General features: G+C 41.9%; 1 protein-coding gene across 2 annotated transcripts in view; it reads left to right on the top strand.

The window, feature by feature from the left end:
- SPPL2A (signal peptide peptidase like 2A) overlaps positions 1-23,332 on the top strand; it is a 175,399-nt gene that overhangs the window by 69,247 nt on the left and 82,820 nt on the right. The gene's annotated exons all lie outside the window — the stretch shown is intronic.

Here is a 23,332-nt window from a genome sequence, read left to right as displayed (position 1 = left end):
TTCTTCTGCTAGAAGAGTTTCAGAGTTATCTGCTCTGCAGTGTACTCCGCCCTATCTGGTGTTCCATTCAGATAAGGTTGTTTTGCGCACTAAGCCTGGTTTTCTTCCAAAGGTTGTTTCCAACAAGAATATTAACCAGGAGATAGTTGTACCTTCTTTGTGTCCGAAACCAGTTTCAAAGAAGGAACGTTTGCTACACAACTTAGATGTAGTCCGTGCTCTAAAGTTCTACTTAGAAGCTACAAAAGATTTCAGACAAACATCTTCTCTGTTTGTCGTTTATTCTGGTAAAAGGAGAGGTCAAAAAGCGACTTCTACCTCTCTTTCCTTTTGGCTTAAAAGCATCATCCGATTGGCTTACGAGACTGCCGGACGGCAGCCTCCTGAAAGAATCACAGCTCACTCCACTAGGGCTGTGGCTTCCACATGGGCCTTCAAGAACGAGGCTTCTGTTGATCAGATATGTAAGGCAGCGACTTGGTCTTCACTGCACACCTTTGCCAAATTTTACAAATTTGATACTTTTGCTTCTTCGGAGGCTGTTTTTGGGAGAAAGGTTTTGCAAGCCGTGGTGCCTTCCGTTTAGGTAACCTGATTTGCTCCCTCCCTTCATCCGTGACCTAAGCTTTGGTATTGGTTCCCACAATTTCTGCAAGTTCTTTGAAGGGACAGATTTCTGCTTTATCTGTTTTACTTCACAAAAAACTGGCGGCTGTGCCAGATGTTCAAGCTTTTGTTCAGGCTCTAGTTAGAATCAAGCCTGTTTACAAACCTTTGACTCCTCCTTGGAGTCTTAATTTAGTTCTTTCAGTTCTTCAGGGGGTTCCGTTTGAACCCCTACATTCCGTTGATATCAAGTTATTATCTTGGAAAGTTTTGTTTTTGGTTGCAATTTCTTCTGCTAGAAGAGTTTCAGAGTTATCTGCTCTGCAGTGTTCTCCTCCTTATCTGGTGTTCCATGCAGATAAGGTGGTTTTGCGTACTAAACCTGGTTTTCTTCCGAAAGTTGTTTCTAACAAAAATATTAACCAGGAGATAGTCATGCCTTCTTTGTGTCCGAATCCAGTTTCAAAGAAGGAACGTTTGTTGCACAATTTGGATGTAGTTCGTGCTCTAAAATTCTATTTAGAGGCTACAAAGGATTTCAGACAAACATCTTCCTTGTTTGTTGTTTATTCTGGTAAAAGGAGAGGTCAAAAAGCAACTTCTACCTCTCTCTCTTTTTGGCTTAAAAGCATCATCAGATTGGCTTATGAGACTGCCGGACGGCAGCCTCCTGAAAGAATCACAGCTCATTCCACTAGGGCCGTGGCTTCCACATGGGCCTTCAAGAACGAGGCTTCTGTTGATCAGATATGTAGACTTGGTCTTCACTGCACACTTTTACTAAATTTTACAAATTTGATACTTTTGCTTCTTCTGAGGCTATTTTTGGGAGAAAGGTTTTGCAAGCCGTGGTGCCTTCCATCTAGGTGACCTGATTTGCTCCCTCCCATCATCCGTGTCCTAAAGCTTTGGTATTGGTTCCCACAAGTAAGGATGACGCCGTGGACCGGACACACCAATGTTGGAGAAAACAGAATTTATGCTTTCCTGATAAATTACTTTCTCCAACGGTGTGTCCGGTCCACGGCCCACCCTGGTTTTTAAATCAGGTCTGATTAATTATTTTCTCTAACTACAGTCACCACGGTACCATATGGTTTCTCCTATATTTTTCCTCCTGTCCGTCGGTCGAATGACTGGGGTGGGCAGCACCTAGGAGGGACTATATGGCCAGCTTTGCTGGGACTCTTTGCCATTTCCTGTTGGGGAAGAGATATTCCCACAAGTAAGGATGACGCCGTGGACCGGACACACCGTTGCAGAAAGTAATTTATCAGGTAAGCATAAATTCTGTTTTAATTATCAGGCCCTCTAAGATGAACAATATGCTAACCTGTGGCAATTCATACAGTTGAAATTGAACACTTAGCTTTGGCAGCCACAAGTTCATTCTTTTCTCAGATAATTAAACTGTATAGCACATCAGCACTGGAATGCATTGAAAGCTAGATTTCTCCAACATTGGTGTGTCCGGTCCACGGCGTCATCCATAACTTGTGGGAATATTCTCTTCCCCAACAGGAAATGGCAAAGAGCACAGCAAAACCTGTCCATATAGTCCCTCCTAGGCTCCGCCCACCCCAGTCATTCTCTTTGCCGCTGAACAAGCAGCATCTCCACGGAGATGGTGTAGAGTATGTGGTGATTAGTTGTAGTTTTTTATTCTACTATCAAGAGTTTGTTATTTTAAAATAGTGCTGGTATGTACTATTTACTCTGAAACAGAAAAAGATGAAGAGTTCTGTTTGTGAGAGGAATATGATTTTAGCAGCAGTAACTAAAATCGTTTGCTGTTTCCACATAGGACTGTTGAGATGAGATAACTTCAGTTGGGGGAAACAGTTGGCAGACTTTTCTGCTTAAGGTATGACTAGCCATATTTCTAACAGGACTGTGTAATGTTGGAAGGCTGTCATTGTCCCCATCATGGGGACCGGTAAGCCATTTTCTTAGTCTCAAACAGAACAAAGGGCTTAATATGGGCTATAAAACTGGTAGACACTTTTATGGGCTAGATCGATTGCTTTATTTGGGCATTTTATACAGCTTGATGTTGAAATTCACACTTTATAACTTTGGGGAACGTTTTTTTTACGTCAGGCACTGGTTTAGACACCTTCCCAGTCAGGAAGGGCCTTCTATGTAGTAGGCAGAGCCTCATTTTCGCGCCATTACTGTGCAGTTACTTTTGAGAGCAGGACATGCAGCTGCATGTGTGTGGGTCTGGAAATAGTTGAAAAGGTTCCTGAAAGGCTTCATTTGGTATCGTATACCCCCCTGGGTTTGGTAAAGTCGCAGCAAAGGCTGTAGCTGGGACTGTAGAGGGCTTAAAACTATAAACGGCTCCGGTTTCGTCATTTTAAGGGTTAAAGGCCTGAAATTTGGGGTGGAATGCTTTAAGACACTGTGGTGAAAATTTGGTTAAATTTGAACAATTCCTTCATAGTTTTTCACATATTCAGTAAAAAAGTGTGCCCTGTTTAAAATTTAAAGAGACAGTAACGGTTTTGTTTTAAAACGGTTTTTGTATTTTATTGACAAGTTTAAGCCTGTTTAACATGTCTGTGCCTTCAGATAAACTATGTTCTGTATGTATGGAAGCCAATGTGTCTCCCCCTTCAAAATTGTGTGATAATTGTGCCATAGCGTCCAAACAAAGTAAGGACAGTACTGCCACAGATAGTAAAGTTGCCCAAGATGATTCATCAGATGAAGGGAGTAGACATAGTTCTACATCATCTCCTTCTGTGTCTACACCAGTTTTGCCCACGCAGGAGACCCCTAGTACTTCTAGCGCGCCAATGCTTGTTACTATGCAACAATTGACGGCAGTAATGGATAACTCCATAGCAAATATTTTATCCAAAATGCCTGCTTTTCAGAGAAAGCCCGATTGCTCTGTTTTAAACACTGTAGAGCAGGAGGGCGCTGATGATAATTGCTCTGTCATACCCTCACACCAATCTGAAGTGGCCATGAGGGAGGTTTTGTCAGATGGGGAAATTTCTGATTCAGGTAGAATTTCTCAACAGGCAGAACCTGATGTTGTAAGAAACAGTGGTATCCAGCACTGCAACCCAGGAACCAGGAGACCGGTGCAAGTAGCTGCCAACTTGCAAGCAATAGTATAAAACACAAACAAGGTGGTCTCCTTACAATATTCCTTATTTATTTGTATACATGAGGAACAGGAACAAACAAAGTCACAACGTTTCGGGGCTATGCCCCTTAATCATGTGATAACATCACTCATTACACACCTGTGATTTATAGGTAATACCTGGGAGTTTTAACCCTTACATTCTTAGAGCATCACAGAATTTGTATATAGCGCCATCTTGTGTCACAATCAGTGTGAATGAAAAAATTAATTAAAAACAACAGATAAGAGGCCTCAATGAACTATTATATGCTTATTATCAAAATTGATGGTAAATTTTGCAACAATTCAATAATTTACAACTACAGTGGATCAACTTAGCTAAATAAATGTAACAATGCAATGCAACATATACAGTGTATAATTAGCAGTATACTTATATCACTTCATAGTCAGCAACATCAACTCAAGGGAATCAGGACTGGCAATGGTCATAGAGATCTAAGATACAGAATGAAAATACAAATTATATTGTATAAATAAAGACAGGACATAAATCCCAAAAAAAGAATTTTTTTTTAAATGTAATAACTTTAAAATAATAATTAATAAAAAGGAGTCCAATCTATTTCTCGATTCATGCCTTTAGGTTCCAGGGTATCGAGCTTAAATATCCAAAATGTTTCACGCTGTTTGAGCAATTGCTCCCTATTACCCCCACGTCTGGGGGTGCGGATTTGTTCGATAACCTGGAACCTAAGTTGGTTAACCTGATGGCCTGCAGATAGAAAATGGTGGGCTACGGGTGCAGATAGTACCTTGCATCTAATATTGCTTTTATGTTCCGTAATACGGTCCCCTATGCGTCTTGTTGACTCCCCCACATAGACACGCCCACATGGACATTTGATTAAATAAACCACAAATTTTGTATTGCAAGTAAAAAAATCTCTATAGATAAATTTATAACCAGTGTGTGGGTGCAAAAAATGAGGACTTTTAATGATAGACCCACAATTGCTGCAGCCTAGACATGGAAAACAACCTAGGTTTTTCTTTGTAATATAAGTCTGCCTACAAATTTTACTAGGACCCAAATCAGCTTTAACAAGAATGTCACGCAAGTTTTTAGACCTTTTAAAAGCAGGCATGGGGAAATTGCTGAAATTCTTTTATCTCTGCATTGCAGCTCTTCAAAATGCCCCAATGTCGGCGAATGATGTTTGTTATTTGTTTACTCTGTCTGCAATATTCAGAGACATGGTTGAGCAGTCATCTTCCTTTATTAAGGATACCAATGATTTCTTGATTAAATTGGATAGTTTACAACTACAGACGGACAAATTTATTTTGTTCAGTCTAGATGTTAGCAGTCTTTACACCTCAATACCACATGCTAGTGGCATTGGTGCAGTCAGAAATGCTTTACAATCTAAAGGTACTTATTCTACTGATAGGATTGATTTTCTTTTACAGTTACTAGAGGTTATTTTATATAACAATTATTTTTTATTTGAAGATTCTTTTTTTCTACAATTACAAGGTACCGCCATGGGCTCCAACGTCGCCCCTAATTACGCCAACATTTATATGAATTCCTATGAGGAAAAATTTGTATTTGAACACCCACTTTTTCATCGGTATGGCGCCACCTGGTGGCGCTATATTGATGATATTTTTGGGGTTTGGCTGGGCGACGTTGGGGCCCTGGAGTCTTTTGTTGCTGATCTTAACTTATCCACTTCCAACATTAAGCTTACTTTGGTCAGCAGTGAAACAAAAATTGTTTTTTTTGGATGTGTCTGTGATTAAGAATGGTAATGGTTTCCTTACTGACATATACACTAAGAAAACTGACCGTAATAGTCTTTTGAGTTTCAACAGCGCTCACCACCCATCTCTTGTCAAATCTTTACCACGGAGTCAAATGCTACGTGTAAAGAGAATAGTGGCTAATGATGATATTTCAAAAATAAGATTGACAGAAATGGGTGATAAGTTTTTGAAACGCGGGTACCCTCCAGACTTGATTACTAAAACTATTCAGGATGTTTTACCTTTGCAGAGAAAAGAACTTTTGAAATCTAAACCTCCTAGAACTGATTAAAGTAGAATGACTTTTGTCTCTGAATATTGCAGACAGAGTAAACAAATAACAAACATCATTCGCCGACATTGGGGCATTTTGAAGAGCTGCAATGCAGAGATAAAAGAATTTCAGCAATTTCCCATGCCTGCTTTTAAAAGGTCTAAAAACTTGCGTGACATTCTTGTTAAAGCTGATTTGGGTCCTAGTAAAATTTGTAGGCAGACTTATATTACAAAGAAAAACCTAGGTTGTTTTCCATGTCTAGGCTGCAGCAATTGTGGGTCTATCATTAAAAGTCCTCATTTTTTGCACCCACACACTGGTTATAAATTTATCTATAGAGATTTTTTTACTTGCAATACAAAATTTGTGGTTTATTTAATCAAATGTCCATGTGGGCGTGTCTATGTGGGGGAGTCAACAAGACGCATAGGGGACCGTATTACGGAACATAAAAGCAATATTAGATGCAAGGTACTATCTGCACCCGTAGCCCACCATTTTCTATCTGCAGGCCATCAGGTTAACCAACTTAGGTTCCAGGTTATCGAACAAATCCGCACCCCCAGACGTGGGGGTAATAGGGAGCAATTGCTCAAACAGCGTGAAACATTTTGGATATTTAAGCTCGATACCCTGGAACCTAAAGGCATGAATCGAGAAATAGATTGGACTCCTTTTTATTAATTATTATTTTAAAGTTATTACATTTAAAAAAAATTCTTTTTTTGGGATTTATGTCCTGTCTTTATTTATACAATATAATTTGTATTTTCATTCTGTATCTTAGATCTCTATGACCATTGCCAGTCCTGATTCCCTTGAGTTGATGTTGCTGACTATGAAGTGATATAAGTATACTGCTAATTATACACTGTATATGTTGCATTGCATTGTTACATTTATTTAGCTAAGTTGATCCACTGTAGTTGTAAATTATTGAATTGTTGCAAAATTTACCATCAATTTTGATAATAAGCATATAATAGTTCATTGAGGCCTCTTATCTGTTGTTTTTAATTAATTTTTTCATTCACACTGATTGTGACACAAGATGGCGCTATATACAAATTCTGTGATGCTCTAAGAATGTAAGGGTTAAAACTCCCAGGTATTACCTATAAATCACAGGTGTGTAATGAGTGATGTTATCACATGATAAAGGGGCATAGCCCCGAAACGTTGTGACTTTGTTTGTTCCTGTTCCTCATGTATACAAATAAATAAGGAATATTGTAAGGAGACCACCTTGTTTGTGTTTTAGAACCTGATGTTGTGACATTTAAATTTAAGTTAGAGCATCTCCGCGCACTGCTTAAGGAGGTGCTATCTACTCTGGATGATTGTGACAACCTGGTCATTCCAGAAAAATTGTGCAAGATGGACAAGTTCCTAGAGGTTCCGGTGCACCCCGACGCTTTTCCTATACCCAAGCGGGTGGCGGACATGGTGAATAAGGAGTGGGAGAAGCCCGGCATACCTTTTTGTCCCCCCTCCTATATTTAAGAAATTATTTCCTATGGTCGACCCCAGAAAGGACTTATGGCAGACAGTCCCTAAGGTCGAGGGGGCAGTTTCTACACTAGCCAAGCGCACTACTATTCCTATCGAGGATAATTGTGCTTTCAAAGATTCTATGGATAAAAAATTGGAGGGTTTGCTTAAAAAGATTTTTGTACAGCAAGGTTACCTCCTGCAACCTATTTCGTGCATTATTCCTGTCACTACAGCAGCGTGGTTCTGGTTCGAGGAACTAGAAAAGTCGCTCAGTAGAGAGACTCCGTATGAGGAGGTTATGGACAGAATTCACGCACTTAAGTTAGCTAATTCCTTTATTTTAGATGCCGCTTTGCAGTTAGCTAGATTAGCGGCGAAAAATTCAGGGTTCGCAATTGTGGCGCGTAGAGTGCTCTGGCTAAAGTCTTGGTCAGCGGATGTATCTTCCAAGATAAAATTGCTTAATATCCCTTTCAAGGGTAAAACCCTTTTTGGGCCAGAATTGAAAGAGATTATCTCAGACATCACTGGGGGTAAGGGCCATGCCCTACCACAAGATAGGCCTTTCAAGGACAAGAATAAGTCTAATTTTCGTTCCTTTCGCAATTTCAGGAACGGACCGGCCTCCAACTCTGCAGCCTCTAGACAAGAGGGTAATGCTTCGCAAACCAAACCAGCTTGGAAACCGATGCAAGGCTGGAACAAGGGTAAGCAGGCCAAGAAGCCTGCTGCTGCTACCAAAACAGCATGAAGGAGTAGCCCCCGATCCGGGACCGGATCTAGTAGGGGGCAGACTCTCTTCGCTCAGGCTTGGGCAAGAGATGTTCAGGATCCCTGGGCACTAGAAATGGTTTCTCAGGGTTATCTTCTGGAATTCAAGGAACTACCCCCAAGGGGAAGGTTCCACATGTCTCACTTATCTTCAAACCAAATAAAGAGACAGGCATTCTTACATTGTGTAGAAGACCTGTTAAAAATGGGAGTGATACACCCAGTTCCAACTGTGGAACAAGGACTGGGGACTTGTCTCCAGTGATTCAAGTAGATCAGAAGACCAGAGACTCACTCCGTTGGTGGCTAACCCAGGATCATCTGTCCCAGGGAATGAGCTTCCGCAGACCAGAGTGCCATTTATGTTCCCTCCACCAAATTAAATAACATGTTCCCTTGTTTCTTCCTAGCCTAAGTCCAATCAGTCCAAAAAGTCTGCCCCTTGTCCAAATGTACATGAAGGTGTGGCCCCCAAACCAGACAAAGTTCTGATTGGGGGGCAGATTGAACCTTTTTTCAGTATGTCAGTTCAGGACCCTTGGTACTGAACATCCTTTCCCAGGAGTACCGCCTAGGCTCTCCATCTTGTCCTCCTCGAGGAAGATTCCCCCTGTCCATATTTTCAAAGATCCTTTAAAGGCCACAGTCTTTTTGGTATGTGTAACAGACCTACAAGCTATATTAGAGACAATGTGATTACACTTGCCTTTTTAGAGGAACAGACTCAAGGATTCTATTCTATCCTTTTCATCGTTCCAAAGAAAGAAGGGACTTGCAGCCCCATTTTGGATCTCAAAACGCTAAACAAATTTCTGAAAGTGCCGTCTTTCAAAATGGAGACGATTCACACTATACTTCCTTTAGTGCTGGTGGGTCAATTTGTGTGTACCAGAGATGACCATATTTGCCTTTTTTAAACAGACATTATCAGTTTGTGGTGCTTCCCTTTGGTCTGGCATTGGTACCCAAAATCTTTAAAAAGGTTCACAGAGCACTATTGTCAGTAGTGAGAGCTCATGAGATTGTGGTAGCTCCTTACATAGATGACATTCTTGTACAGGCTTTCTCTCTTTAGATGGTAAAGGAACATACAAAGTTCTGTTACTCTGTATACATGGTTGGAAAATTAGCCTCTCAAAGAGCTCTCTAATTCCCCAAACCAGGGTTTTATTTTTGGGTTTCATAATAGATTTAATATCAATAAAATTGCCTCTCGCAGATCAACTCAGACTTAAGTTGCAGAAGGCTTGAGCTCATTTTTCTTCGTTTAGTTGTTTAACTTATGGAAATGGTAGGTCTCATGGTAGTGGCTTTGGATGCCAGATTACATTTATGTCTTCTACAACAACAAAAGTTGCAGCAGTGGAACGGAGATTACAAGGATCTGAAAACCTCTTTAGACTTCAAGACTTGGCAGTCCCTAACATTGCAGTAGATTCATCAATCTTTTGTTTAGGGGCCTCCTTTCTCCATCCAACTTGGGTGTTGATCACCAAAGACGCCAACCAGTCTAACTGGGGTGTATTCTGAGGTTCATGGAGAGCTCAGGGAGTTTGGTCTCCTCGAGAGGCAAGGTTACCAATCAATATCTTGGAAATCCACACTCTTCAGGACCAAACAGATCTCATAACCTCTCAATACCCCAGTATTGTGCAAGATCTCAGGATTTCCTTCTTTTGTGTGTAAAAGGAACAAGCGTCTGTTATACTGACTGCTCCAGCATGGCCTTGCAGGACTTGGCATGTAGATCTAATCCAAATGTCCTACAGCAAGCCTTAGTGTCTTCTTCTCACGAAGGACCTTCACTCTTCAGGTTCCTTTTTTCATCAAGACCTCAAATCTCTAGATTTGATGGCATAGTGATTGAATGCCTAATTTTGTCTCTGAGGTTTCTCTGCTCAAGTGATTTACACTTTTAATTTAAGCACAGAAGCCTATTACCAGGCGTATTTATCACAAGGTGGAAAAAACTTTTCTTACCTAGAATGAGATTAAATATTAACCTTGGAATTCTTTTTTAATTCCTCCGGTTTACAGTTTTAAAAGGATGTTCTGGGAAAAAAGACTAATCAGCCAGTTACCTTAAAGGTCAAATTTCGACCTTGTTGGTCTATCACAAAAGGATCTCTAAACTTTCTGACATTTAAGCCTTTGTTCAGGCCTTGGTCAGGGTAAGACCGGTTATGAGACTAGCTTCTTCTCCGTGGCACCTTAAACTAGTTTTTAGAGTTTTTCCGGCTCAACCTTTTGAGCATATGCATGATCTTGATATTCAACTGTTAACTTGGAAGGTTCCTCGGCCAGAAAAATGTCTAAACTTTCTGTTGTATCCTGTGATTTCCCTTTCCCTGATTTTTCATCAAGACAAGACAGTCTTGAGAGCCAGCTATTCTTTCCTTCTCTCACTCAAGCTCTTAAAGGGACACTGAACCCGCATTTTTTTTCTTTCGTGATTCAGATAGAGCATGCATTTTTAAGAAACTTTCTAATTTACTCCTATTATCAATTTTTCTTCGTTCTCTTGCTATCTTTATTTGAAAAATAAGGCATCTAAGATTTTTTTGGGTTCAGAACTCTGGATAGCACTTTTTTTATTAGTGGATGAATTTTTCCACCAATCAGCAAGGACAACCCAGGTTGTTCACCAAAAATGGGCCGGCATCTAAACTTACATTCTTGCATATCAAATAAAGATACCAAGAGAATGAAGAAAATTTGATAATAGGAGTAAATTAGAAAGTTGCTTAAAATTTCATGCTCTATCTGAATCACGAAAGAAAATATTTGGGTTCAGTGTCCCTTTAAGAATGCTAAAGAGAGACTTCTTCACAACTTTGATTTTTGTAAGAGCCTTGAAATTTTATAACTCTTTCATGGACTATCACCATCAAGAAAGAAAGGAATTTATCAGGTAAGCATAAATTGTTATTTATCAATTAGCATGTTGCAGTAGTGATATAGTTTATTATCACTTTAAAGAATTGTGCCTACATATAGGTGTGTCTTCCAATCCATATTTTGGAAATTGGGACTACATTGACACCTTTAACCTTGTATTGTGCCTTTCTCAAGGATCCTTTCAAATAGTCCTTATTTCACTGGGCAGTGAAGATCATGTGAACATAACACCATGTTTCTGTACAAACAAAGACACTGTTCAAGGAGTATATAGCTGCATGTAGATCGACTTTAGGTCTAATTTTGGGCAGACTTGTTGGGCCTATGGTTATCTGTCATCATAATGTATGTTTCTTTCTAATGACAGGGTGAGTCCACGGATCATCTAATTACCATTGGGAATATCACTCCTGCCCAGCAGGAGGCGGGAAAGAGCACAACAGCAAAGCTGTTAAATATCACCTCCCTTCCCTCCAACCCCATTCATTCTCTTTGCCTACGTTAGAGCAAGGAAGTGGTAAAGTTAGGTGTTGGAAAGAAGATTCTTCAAGCAAGATTTTATTATTTTTCAAGAGGTGCAAGATTGTTCTGCTTTGTCCTAGGGTGTAGCCATAGTCCATATCAGTCTCTTCAGTAGAGCAGTGGTGGCTTTCAAGCAATGGGAACTTGTGGGATACAATCCTCACTGCGCCTCCCATGTATTTAATGCTGCCTTAATCGTGCAAGCTTGAGTAAGATTACTCAGTCTTTGTTTTTATCCACAGGTCCATGTGAGGGAACTGGCCTCTCAAACCTAGTGAGCTGCCGTGCTGCCTGGCAGAAGTCTAAAGGTAAGTGCTAACTTTATTTTTTTTGGGACACATTACAGAAAGTAAAAGGATAGCACTTTAGAATAAGATTGTAGGACAAGAGACATTCACCTATTGCTAGGGGGATCATTTTATTTTTGGCAGCAATAGCAGGCACTGGGGACGAGGAGATTTATGGCTCAGAGGTGGTGTTTTTATTATTACGTTACTCCCTGCGACTTTGCTAATACTTTTATCCGATCGGGAGGTTAACGTTGTAAGCCCATGATGGACGGGGTTAGCTGAGACGGCATTTTCTGTTGCGTGCATTTTTTCCCTTTCACTTCCTGTGTTCCGAAGCGAAGTAGTAGCTGCGTCTCAGACATTAGCTGTATAACGGTTACCAGTCTTCACCTTACAGTAAAATAGAATTTGAGTCCGGATTTTCTAGCAGAATAATCACTCCGTTTTCAGTCAGGCAGGTAAGCACCTCAGCAAAGTTAAGCTGAGGCGTAGAGGTTGTCCAGAGTGGTTTTTGTGATACTTTATATTTTTATTGCAGAAAAATAAAGCAGTTTCGTTTTAAAATTTAAAGGAACAGTAAAGTGTTTTTTTTGCGGGTATTTTCCAAATAAAATATCAGTTTATCTATGTATTCTGTTTATTGGTGAATAAATATGGACCAAGAGGCCCTGCAAGATGTTACATGTTCTTTGTTTTGATGCTAATGTGGAACCACCAATCCCTTTCTGTTTCTCATGTATTTAGAGAACTTTACATTACAGGGATAGACTTTTTCCTGAGCCAACATTGTCTAAGGTGGATGCTGTTCAGGAGTCTTCTGACAATGTTCAAGATATGCCGTAGCTTTCTCCTCAAACGTCCCAAAATTTATCGTCCACACAGCCAGTGCCCTGCGCTTCCTCTATTACTCCACCTGGAGTTACCTTGCAAGACATCGCTACCCTAATGTCCTCAGCGGTATCTGATGCGTTGTCTGCTTTTCCCATGCTGCAGGGAAAGCGCAAGAGGAAATGTAAACAATCAGTGAGTAAGGTTGCTGACACAGTCGTGGCTATTCTGAATGTCCCCTTCCAGAAATCTGAGGAGGAAGATACTTCGGTAGCATCTGAGGGTGAAATCTCAGACTCAGACAGTGTAATTCATTTGGCTGATACTGAAGTTGTTTCTTTCAGGTTTAAGCTCGGTCACCTCCGTTTGTTACTTAAGGAGGTTTTAGCTACCCTGGACGACTCCGACACTTCTGTCGTAGTCAATCCTAAGAAGTCTAGTAAATTAAACAAGTATTTTGATATACCTTCCATGGTGGAGGTTTTTCCTGTACCAGATCGAGCTACAGAGATTATTGCTAGGGAATGGGAGAGACCGGGTATCCCTTTTCTCCATCCCCTATATTTAAGAAGATGTTTCCTATAGCAGACTCTATTAAGGAGTCTTGACAGACGGTACCCAAGGTTGAAGGGGCAATTTCCACGCTAGCTAAGAGGACCACTATTCCCATAGAAGATAGTTGTTCCTTTACAGATTCTATGGACAATAAATTAGAGGGGTTGCTCAAGAAAATGTATGTACACCAGGGTTTACAATGGCAACCTGCGGTGTATATTGCTACCGTCACTAGTGCGGCAGCATACTGGTTTGATGCGTTGTCTGATTCTATTCGGACAGACACTCCCCTCAAAGAGATCCAGGATAGGATCAATGCCCTTAAGTTGGCCAATTCTTTTTATTACGGATGCCTCCCTGCAGGTTATTAAGCTAGGAGCAAAAATATCTGGTTTTGCCGTATTGGCTCGCAGAGCCTTATGGTTAAAGTCCTGGTCTGCGGATGTGTCATCTAAGTCTACGCTTTTGGCGATCTCTTACAAGGGAAAGACCTTGTCTGGGCCGGGTCTGGCTGAGATCATTTCCGACATTACGGGAGGAAAAGGTAATTTCCTTACTCAGGATAAGAGGATTAAGCAGAAGGGCCGTCAGAGTCATTTTCATTCCTTTCGAAGCTTCAAGGGTAAACCTTCCTCTCCCTCTACAAAACACGAACAGTCCAAGCCTTCCTGGAGATCCAACCAGTCGTGGAACAAGGGAAAGCAATCTAAGAAGCCAGTTAATGACTCAAAATCAGCATGAAGGGCCTGCCCCCTATCCGGGACCCCATCTTGTGGGGGGCAGACTATCCTTCTTCGCTCAGGCTTGGGTTCGGGATGTTCAGGATCCCTGGGCGGTGAACATCGTGTCCCAGGGATACAAACTAGAGTTCAAAACTGTTCCTCCCATGGGCAGGTTTATTCTCTCAAGATTATCTGTAGACCAGATAAAAAGAGAGGCGTTCTAACACTGTGTTCAAGATCTTTCCAATCTGGGAGAGATAGTTCCTGTTCCAATGCAGGATCAGGGTCTGGGATTTTACTCCAATCTGTTTGTGGTTCCCAAAAAAGAGGGAACCTTCAGACCAATTTTAGATCTAAAAAGTCTAAACAAATTCCTCAGAGTGCCGTCCTTCAAGATGGAAACTATTTGTTCCATTCTTCCCTTGGTTCAAGAGGGTCAATTTATGACAACGGTAGATTTAAAGGACGCGTACCTACATGTTCCCATCCACAGGGACCATCACAAGTTTCTGAGGTTTGCATTGCTAGACAAACACTTCCAGTTTGTGGCTCTTCCACTCGGCCTTGCCACAGCTCCCAGAATTTTCTCAAAGGTTCTGGGTTCCCTGTTGGCGGTGCTCCGATTGCGGGGCATTGCAGTGGCGCCTTATCTGGACGACATTCTGGTTCAGGTGCCATCCTTTCAACAAGCAAAATCCCACACAGAAATGTTTTTATCCTTCCTGCGATCTCACGGATGGAAGGTGAATTTGGAAAAGAGTTCTTTAGTTCCAACTACAAGGGTAATTTTCTTGGGAACCATAATCGATTCCCTATCAATGAAAATTTTTCAGACAGAAGTCAGGAAATCAAAGATTTTCGATTCCTGTATAGCGCTTCAGTCCTCTCTTCGGCCATCAGTGGCTCAATGCATGGAGGTAGTCGGTCTGATGGTAGTAGCCATGGACATCATCCCATTTGCCTGTTTCTACCTCAGACCTCTGCAGTTATGCATGCTCAGGCAGTGGAACGGAGATTATGCGGATCTGTCTCCACGACTACATCTGGAGCAGGAGACAAGGGATTCTCTTCTTTGGTGGTTGTCTCAGGAACATCTCTCCCAGGGAACCTGCTTCCACAGACCCACCTGGGTCATTGTGACAACGGACGCCAGCCTACTGGGATTGGGAGCAGTCTTGGGCTCTCTAAAGGCTCAGGGGACATGGACGCAATCAGAGTCTGTTTTACCCATAAACATTCTGGAGCTGAGAGCAATCTTCAATGCTCTTCTGGCCTGGCCTCAGTTAGCCTCGGCCCGGTTTATCAGGTTCCAGTCGGACAACATAACTTCAGTGGCTTACATCAACCATCAGGGGGGGACTCGGAGTTCCTTGGCCATGGGCCAGGATAATTCAGTGGGCGGAGTCCAACAACTGCTGCCTGTCGGCGATCCACATCCTAGGAGTAGACAACTGTGAGGCGGAATTTCTGAGCAGACAGACCTTTCACCTGGGGGTGTGGGAACTCCATCCGGAAGTGTTTTCCAGCTGGATTCTCAAATGGGGACAGCCGGAGCTGGATCTCATGACATCTCGGCAAAATGCCAAGCTTCCGAGGTACGGGTTGAGGTCATGGGATCCTCAGGCGGTACTGATAGACGCTCTGGCTGTACCTTGGAATTTCAGTCTTGCATACCTATTTCCCCCGTTTGCTCTCCTCCCTTGAGTCATTGCTCGAATCAAACAGGAGAGGGTGTCAGTGATCCTCGCAGGATCTGTTATGCAGACCTGGTGGAGATGTCATCTCTTCCACCTTTTAGACTTCCATTGAGGAAGGACCTTCTAGATCAAGGGCCCTTCCTTCATGCAAATTTAGTTTCTCTGAAGCTGACTGCTTGGAGATTGAACGCTTAATTTTATCTTAAGCGTGGATTTTCAGAGTCGGTCATTGAGACCATGATTCAGGCTCGTAAGCCTGTGACTAGAAAGATTTACCTTAAGATATGGAGTAAATATCTGCATTGGTGTGAATACAAAGGCTACTCTTGGAGTAGAGTTCGGATTCCTAGAATTTTGTCTTTTCTCCAAGAGGGTTTGTAGAAGGGTTTATCGGCAAGCTCCCTAAAGGGTTAAATATCTGCCTTGTCCATTTTGTTACATATGTACCAGGCGTGCAATGGTTCTGTCAGGCCTTGTGTTTAAACCGGTTACTCCTCCTTGGAGTCTTAATCTAGTTCTTAAAGTTCTTCAACAGTCTCCGTTTGAGCCTATGCATTCCTTAGATATTAAGTTGTTATCTTGGAAGGTTTTGTTTCTTGTTGCTATTTCATCTGCTCGTAGAGCTTCAGAGCTCTCTGCATTACAGTATGAGTCTCCTTACGTTTATTTTTCATTCGGATAAGGTAGTTTTACGTACTAAGTTAGGGTTTCTCCCTAAAGTGGTTTCAGATTGGAACATTAATCAGGAGATTGTTGTTCCTCCCTTGTGTCCTAACCCTTCTTCTCAGAAGGAACGTCTGCTGCACAATCTGGACGTGGTGCGTGCATTGAAATTCTATTTACAGGCGACTAAGGATTTTCGTCAGTCTTCTGCTTTGTTTGTGGATTTCTCTGGAAAACGTAAGGGACAGAAAGCTACGGCTACTTCTCTTTCTTTGTGGCTGAAGAGTATCATTCAATTGGCCTATGAAACTGCTGCACAGCTGCCTCCTGAGAGAGTTACGGCTCATTCTATGAGGGCTGTTTCATCTTCCTGGGCATTTAAAAATGAAGCTTCTGTAGAACAGGTTTGCAAGGCTGCATCTTGGTCCTCCTCTTTTCTAAATTCTATAAATTTGATACTTTTTCCTCGGCTGAGGCTTCTTTTGGGAGAAAGGTTCTTCAAGCAGTGGTGCCTTCCGTTTAGGTTCCCTGTCTTGTCCATCTGTGTCCTCTAGCTTGGGTATTGATTCCCAATAGTAATTAGATGATTTGTGGAATCACTGTGTCATTAGAAAGAAAACAAAGTTTATGCTTACCTGATACATTTATTTATTTCTTGACACGGTGAGTCCACGGCCCGCTCTGTTTTCTTAATGACAGGGTTTTTTGTTATAAACTTCAGACACCTCTGCAACTCTGTTGCTTCCTTTCTCTCCTTTGCTTCGGTCGAATGACTGGTGTTGGAGGGAAGGGAGGTGATATTTAACAGCTTTGCTGTGGTGCTCTTTGCCGCCTCCTGCTGCGCAGGAGTGATATTCCCAATAGTAATTAGTTGATCCGTGGACTCACCGGGTCAAGAAATAAATAAATTTATCAGGTAAGCATAAATTTTGTTTTTTATTTAGTGGTGACTAGTTGTGCTTTAAAAACCTGTGACTTTTTATGCATTTTAAATTGATTTGAATTTGTAGCACAAACAGTTTGTTAAAAAGATTTCCTATAATAATAATAGTTTTATATCTTGAAGCTATCATAGCTCTATGCAATGTTAGTAACCCCTTGTCTGGTAGAGTGATATAAAATGTATACAATGTTAATGCTACAAAACGTATTTTCTTTATTTGTGTCTTGAGAACCTACAGTGTATGAGAAGTTTCTACACATGGTTTTATTGGCTCATTCTATACTTTGGTCACCGTGTTTTTATATCACATTTTATGCATGTTTTATTTTTTTATTGTGAATAACACACTAATTTTATTTTCTTATATATCTTACTGAATATTTCCCCTGTGGAATATATGGGTTTTCTCCAACATAGGTGTGTCCGGTCCACGGCGTCATCCTTACTTGTGGGATATTCTCTTCCCCAACAGGAAATGGCAAAGAGCCCAGCAAAGCTGGTCACATGATCCCTCCTAGGCTCCGCCTTCCCCAGTCATTCTCTTTGCCGTTGCACAGGCAACATCTCCACGGAGATGGCTTAGAGTTTTTTGGTGTTTAAATGTAGTTTTTATTCTTCAATCAAGAGTTTGTTATTTTAAAATAGTGCTGGTATGTACTATTTACTCTGAAACAGAAAAGAGATGAAGATTTCTGTTTGTAAGAGGAAAATGATTTTAGCAACCGTTACTAAAATCGATGGCTGTTTCCACACAGGACTGTTGAGAGGAATTAACTTCAGTTGGGGGAAACAGTGAGCAGACTTTTGCTGCTTGAGGTATGACACATTTCTAACAAGACTTGGTAATGCTGGAAGCTGTCATTTTCCCTATGGGATCCGGTAAGCCATTTTTATTAAATAAGAATAAAGGGCTTCACAAGGGCTTTAAAGACTGGTAGACATTTTTCTGGGCTAAAACGATTGATTTATAAGCATTTTTAATAGTTTATAGCTTTGAGGAGTTATTTTATTCTTGGGAATTATGTTAAAGAAACGGCAGGCACTGTATTGGACACCTTTTTCACTGGGGGCCTTCTCTAATCATAGGCAGAGCCTCATTTTCGCGCCACTAATGCGCAGTTGTTTTTGGGAAGCAAGGCATGCAGATGCATGTGTGAGGAGCTCAGATACATAGAAAAAGCTTACTGAAGGCGTCATTTGGTATCGTATTCCCCTCTGGGCTTGGTTGGGTCTCAGCAAAGCAGATACCAGGGACTGTATAGGGGTTAAATATAAAAACGGCTCCGGTTTATTTTAAGAGTTAAAGCTTTCAAATTTGGTGTGCAATACTTTTAAGGCTTTAAGACACTGTGGTGAAATTTTGGTGAATTTTGAACAATTCCTTCATACTTTTTCACATATTCAGTAATAAAGTGTGTTCAGTTTAAAATTTAAAGTGACAGTAACGGTTTTATTTTAAAACGTTTTTTGTTCTTTGTTATCAAGTTTATGCCTGTTTAACATGTCTGAACTATCAGATAGACTATGTTCTGTATGTGAGGAAGCCAAGGTTCCTTCTCATTTAAATAGATGTGATGTATGTGACAAACAATTTAGAGAAAATGATGCCCAAGATGATTCCTCAAGTGAGGGGAGTAAGCATGGTACTGCATCATCCCCTCCTTCGTCTACGCCAGTCTTGCCCACACAGGAGGCCCCTAGTACATCTAGTGCGCCAATACTCCTTACTATGCAACAATTAACGGCTGTAATGGATAATTCTATCAAAAACATTTTAGCCAAAATGCCCACTTATCAGCGAAAGCGCGACTGCTCTGTTTTAGAAAATACTGAAGAGCATGAGGACGCTGATGATAATGTTTCTGACATGCCCCTACACCAGTCTGAGGGGGCCAGGGAGGTTTTGTCTGAGGGAGAAATTTCAGATTCAGGGAAAATTTCTCTACAAGCTGAACCTGATGTGATTACATTCAAATTTAAATTGGAACATCTCCGCGCTCTGCTTAAGGAGGTGTTGTCTACTCTGGATGATTGTGACAATTTGGTCATTCCAGAGAAATTATGTAAAATGGACAAGTTCCTAGAGGTCCCGGGGCCCCCCGAAGCTTTTCCTATACCCAAGCGGGTGGCGGACATTGTAAACAAAGAATGGGAAAGGCCCGGCATACCTTTTGTCCCTCCCCCTATATTTAAGAAATTGTTTCCTATGGTCGACCCCAGAAAGGACTTATGGCAGACAGTCCCCAAGGTCGAGGGGGCGGTTTCTACTCTAAACAAACGCACTACTATCCCTATAGAAGATAGTTGTGCTTTCAAGGATCCTATGGATATAAAATTAGAGGGTTTGCTTAAAAAGATGTTTGTTCAGCAAGGTTACCTTCTACAACCAATTTCATGCATTGTTCCTGTCACTACAGCAGCGTGTTTCTGGTTCGATGAATTAGAAAAGTCGCTCGATAAAGATTCTTCTTATGAGGAGATTATGGACAGAGTTCACGCTCTTAAATTGGCTAACTCTTTTACTTTAGACGCCACTTTGCAATTAGCTAGATTAGCGGCGAAAAATTCAGGGTTTGCTATTGTGGCGCGCAGAGCGCTTTGGCTAAAATCTTGGTCAGCGGATGCGTCTTCCAAGAACAAATTGCTTAACATACCTTTCAAGGTTAAAACGCTGTTTGGCCCTGACTTGAAAGAGATTATTTCAGATATCACTGGGGGTAAGGGCCACGCCCTTCCTCAGGATAGGTCTTTTAAGGCTAAAAATAAACCAAATTTTCGTCCCTTTCGCAGAAACGGACCAGCCTCAAGTTCTACATCCTCTAAGCAAGAGGGTAATACTTCTCAAACCAAGCCAGCCTGGAGGCCAATGCAAGGCTGGAACAAAGGTAAGCAGGCCAAGAAACCTGCCACTGCTACCAAGACAGCATGAGATGTTGGCCCCCGATCCGGGACCGGATCTGGTGGGGGGCAGACTTTCTCTCTTCGCTCAGGCTTGGGCAAGAGATGTTCTGGATCCTTGGGCGCTAGAAATAGTCTCCCAAGGTTATCTTCTGGAATTCAAGGAGCTACCCCCAAGGGGGAGGTTCCACAGGTCTCAATTGTCTTCAGACCACATAAAAAGACAGGCATTCTTACATTGTGTAGAAGACCTGTTAAAAATGGGAGTGATTCATCCGGTTCCATTAGGAGAACAAGGGATGGGATTCTACTCCAATCTGTTCATAGTTCCCAAAAAAGAGGGAACATTCAGACCAATCTTAGATCTCAAGATCCTAAACAAATTTCTCAAGGTTCCATCGTTCAAAATGGAAACCATTCGGACAATTCTTCCTACCATCCAGGAAGGTCAATTCATGACCACGGTGGATCTAAAGGATGCGTATCTACATATTCCTATCCACAAGGAACATCATCTGTTCCTAAGGTTCGCCTTTCTGGACAAGCATTACCAGTTTGTGGCACTTCCATTCGGATTAGCCACTGCTCCAAGAATTTTCACAAAGGTACTAGGGTCCCTTCTAGCGGTGCTAAGACCAAGGGGCATTGCAGTAGTACCTTACTTGGACGACATACTGATTCAAGCGTTGTCTCTACCACAAGCAAAGGCTCATACGGATATTGTCCTGGCCTTTCTCACGGGTGGAAAGTGAACGTAGAAAAAAGTTCTCTATCTCCGTCAACAAGAGTTCCCTTCTTGGGAACAATAATAGACTCCTTAGAAATGAGGATTTTTCTGACAGAGGCCAGAAAATCAAAACTTCTAAGCTCTTGTCAAGTACTTCATTCTGTTCTTCTTCCTTCCATAGCGCAGTGCATGGAAGTAATAGGTTTGATGGTCGCGGCAATGGACATAGTTCCTTTTGCGCAAATTCATCTAAGACCATTACAACTGTGCATGCTCAGTCAGTGGAATGGGGATTATACAGACTTGTCTCCGACGATACAAGTAGATCAGAGGACCAGAGATTCACTCCGTTGGTGGCTGACCCTGGACAACCTGTCACAAGGGATGAGCTTCCGCAGTCCAGAGTGGGTCATTGTCACGACCGACGCCAGTCTGGTGGGCTGGGGCGCGGTCTGGGAACCCCTGAAAGCTCAGGGTCTTTGGTCTCGGGAAGAATCTCTTCTCCCGATAAATATTCTGGAACTGAGAGCGATATTCAATGCTCTCAAGGCTTGGCCTCAGCTAGCAAAGGCCAAATTCATACGGTTTCAATCAGACAACATGACGACTGTTGCGTATATCAACCATCAGGGGGGAACAAGGAGTTCCCTGGCGATGGAAGAAGTGACCAAAATAATTCAATGGGCGGAGACTCACTCCTGCCACTTGTCTGCAATCCACATCCCAGGAGTGGAAAATTGGGAAGCGGATTTTCTGAGTCGTCAGACATTTCATCCGGGGGAGTGGGAACTCCATCCGGAAATCTTTGCCCAAATAATTCAATTGTGGGGCATTCCAGACATGGATCTGATGGCGTCTCGTCAGAACTTCAAGGTTCCTTGCTACGGGTCCAGATCCAGGGATCCCAAGGCGACTCTAGTGGATGCACTAGTAGCACCTTGGAGCTTCAACCTAGCTTATGTGTTCCCACCGTTTCCTCTCATTCCCAGGCTGGTAGCCAGGATCAAACAGGAGAGGGTATCGGTGATCTTGATAGCTCCTGAGTGGCCACGCAGGACTTGGTATGCAGATCTGGTGAATATGTCATCGGCTCCACCATGGAAGCTACCTTTGAGACAGGACCTTCTTGTTCAAGGTCCGTTCGAACATCCGAATCTGGCCTCACTCCAACTGACTGCTTGGAGATTGAACGCTTGATTTTATCAAAGCGAGGGTTCTCAGATTCTGTCATTGATACTCTTGTTCAGGCCAGAAAGCCTGTAACTAGAAAAATTTACCATAAAATATGGAAAAAATATATCTGTTGGTGTGAATCTAAAGGATTCCCATGGAACAAGATAAAAATTCCTAAGATTCTATCCTTTCTTCAAGAAGGTTTGGAGAAAGGATTATCTGCAAGTTCTTTGAAGGGACAGATTTCTGCTTTATCTGTTTTACTTCACAAAAAACTGGCGGCTGTGCCAGATGTTCAAGCTTTTGTTCAGGCTCTGGTTAGAATCAAGCCTGTTTACAAACCTTTGACTCCTCCTTGGAGTCTTAATTTAGTTCTTTCAGTTCTTCAGGGGGTTCCGTTTGAACCCCTACATTCCGTTGATATCAAGTTATTATCTTGGAAAGTTTTGTTTTTGGTTGCAATTTCTTCTGCTAGAAGAGTTTCAGAGTTATCTGCTCTGCAGTGTTCTCCTCCTTATCTGGTGTTCCATGCAGATAAGGTGGTTTTGCGTACTAAACCTGGTTTTCTTCCGAAAGTTGTTTCTAACAAAAATATTAACCAGGAGATAGTCGTGCCTTCTTTGTGTCCGAATCCAGTTTCAAAGAAGGAACGTTTGTTGCACAATTTGGATGTAGTTCGTGCTCTAAAATTCTATTTAGAGGCTACAAAGGATTTCAGACAAACATCTTCCTTGTTTGTTGTTTATTCTGGTAAAAGGAGAGGTCAAAAAGCAACTTCTACCTCTCTCTCTTTTTGGCTTAAAAGCATCATCAGATTGGCTTATGAGACTGCCGGACGGCAGCCTCCTGAAAGAATCACAGCTCATTCCACTAGGGCCGTGGCTTCCACATGGGCCTTCAAGAACGAGGCTTCTGTTGATCAGATATGTAAGGCAGCGACTTGGTCTTCACTGCACACTTTTACTAAATTTTACAAATTTGATACTTTTGCTTCTTCTGAGGCTATTTTTGGGAGAAAGGTTTTGCAAGCCGTGGTGCCTTCCATCTAGGTGACCTGATTTGCTCCCTCCCATCATCCGTGTCCTAAAGCTTTGGTATTGGTTCCCACAAGTAAGGATGACGCCGTGGACCGGACACACCTATGTTGGAGAAAACAGAATTTATGTTTACCTGATAAATTACTTTCTCCAACGGTGTGTCCGGTCCACGGCCCGCCCTGGTTTTTTAATCAGGTCTGATGATTTATTTTCTCTAACTACAGTCACCACGGTATCATATGATTTCTCCTATGCAAATATTCCTCCTTTACGTCGGTCGAATGACTGGGGAAGGCGGAGCCTAGGAGGGATCATG

The sequence above is a fragment of the Bombina bombina genome, chromosome 6, assembly GCF_027579735.1.
Source record: "Bombina bombina isolate aBomBom1 chromosome 6, aBomBom1.pri, whole genome shotgun sequence".
Lineage (NCBI taxonomy): Eukaryota > Metazoa > Chordata > Amphibia > Anura > Bombinatoridae > Bombina > Bombina bombina.
This window is presented reverse-complemented; position numbering and strand designations above follow the sequence as displayed.